The following is a 2,169-nucleotide window of genomic DNA, read 5'->3' as shown; positions in this document are numbered from 1 at the left end:
TTACTCCACAACTACAGAGCCCACGCACTCTGGAGCCCATGCACCACAACTAGAGAGTCTGCGCACCCCAACTACTGAGCCCACATGCTCTGAGGTCAACACACCACAACTAGAGAGAAGCTCACATGCTGCAATGAACAGCCTGTGCGCCACAATGAAAGATCCCATGAACCACAACTGAGACCCGACACAGCCAAAAATAAATTAAATATTTTTAAAAAAATAATTACTGTTTGAAAGTTCTTTTATACACTTTTATCTTATGTACATTTACTTAATTCACTTGCTCTTAACAATTATGTTGAGATCACTCATGAAATTTTAACAAGACATTAAGCAGCTAGCCATAATCTTGTTATTTTTCTTGCTGGCAAATATTGTAAGACATAACATGAACTTATGACTAGTACATCTAGGTAGAACAAAAGTTTTATCTGCGTTATATTTAATGTTGATAACTCTGAAGACATGTCTGTCTTAATTAATCCAACAAACAAACTAGTTTTTATTTACTTTAGATTATCTCACATCATGTGAACTTGAAAAACATTTGTGTTACTTTCTATTTTATTTCTTAGAGTTTAGCGATACTTAATTTATATAAGCACTTCTTTTTCTCTTTTTTTTTTTTTTTGCGGTACGTAGGCCTCTCACTGTTGTGGCCTCTCCTGTTGCAGAGCACAGGCTCCGGATGTGCAGGCTCAGCGGCCATGGCTCACGGGCCTAGCCGCTACACGGCATGTGGGATCTTCCCAGACCGGGGCACGAACCCATATCCCCTGCATCGGCAGGCGGACTCTCAACCACTGAGCCACAAGGGAAGCCCTATTTTTCTTTAAGCCAATCAAATAGAGATCTTTTACAAATCTTTTACCATTTGGAGGTAGAGAAGTATCACACATCTCTAACATACACATAGACATACAGACAAATAAAGATATAGCTTGCATTTTAAAATTTAGCAATGATGTAGGTTCAATAGTTTAAAACTCACTAATTTATAATAGAACACTTGGATTCAAATTGTTTCTGGCAGATGGAAAAGTTAAGGTTATCTGCTCAGATGGCTAAAGCTTTTTGCCACTATTTGTAGAGAAGACTTTTAAGATTTTTTCATTTGTCTAGTTTCCAAGTAGCTCCATTTTTATTTCTTTAACTTCTGACAAGAATCACCTCCTTGAAGTTTGCATTTAAAAGAGATGCTCTCAGGTCCTAGAGAAGACAGAGTTGAAAGTCTACATCTCAAAGGCACTGAGAAAAGATGTAAATTTTCTCTAAGAATGAGTTTTGGTGCATATTTGCCTAGTTTCCAAGTAGCTCCTTTTTTATTTAACTTCTGACAAGAATCACCTCCTTGAAGTTTGCATTTAAAAGAGATGCTCTCAGGTCCTAGAGAAGACAGAGTTGAAAGTCTACATCTCAAAGGCACTGAGAAAAGATGTAAATTTTCTCTAAGAATGAGTTTTGGTGCATATTTGCCTATTATCAAAGGCCTAGGATAATTATTGTTTAAATTTTCCTTCTTTTTCTTTGTCATTTGTTTCTATGTATTTTTTAAATTTCCTCTTTGATTTCTTCAGTGATCTCTTATTTAGTAGCATATTGTTTAGCCTCCATGTGTTTGTGTTTTTTATATATATTTTTCCTGTAATTGATTTCTATTCTCATAGCATTGTGGTCAGAAAAGATGCTTGACATGATTTCAATTTTCTTAAATTTCCGAGGCTTGTTCTGTGACCCAAGATGTGATCTATCCTGGAGAATGTTCCATGTGCACTTGAGAAGAAAATGTATTCTGCTGCTTGTGGGTGGAATGTCCTATAAATATCAATTAAATTTATCTGGTCTACTGTGTCATTGAAAGCTTGTATTTCCTTATTGATTTTCTGTCTGGATGATCTGTCCATTGGTGTAAGTGGGGTGTTAAAGTCCCCCACGACTATTGTGTTATGGTCGATTTCTTCTTTTATGGCTGTTAGCATTTGCCTTATGTATCAAGGTGCTCCTATGTTGGGTGCATAAATATTTACAATTGTTGTGTCTTCTTCTTGGATCGATCCCTTGATTACATAGTGTCCTTCCTTATCTCTTGTAACAGTCTTTATTTTAAAGTCTATTTTATCTGATATGAGTATTGCTACTCCAGCGTTATTTTCATTTCCATTTGCA

Source organism: Mesoplodon bidens (assembly GCF_964165515.1).
Source record: "Mesoplodon bidens genome assembly, chromosome: X".
NCBI lineage: Eukaryota > Metazoa > Chordata > Mammalia > Artiodactyla > Ziphiidae > Mesoplodon > Mesoplodon bidens.
This window is presented reverse-complemented; position numbering follows the sequence as displayed.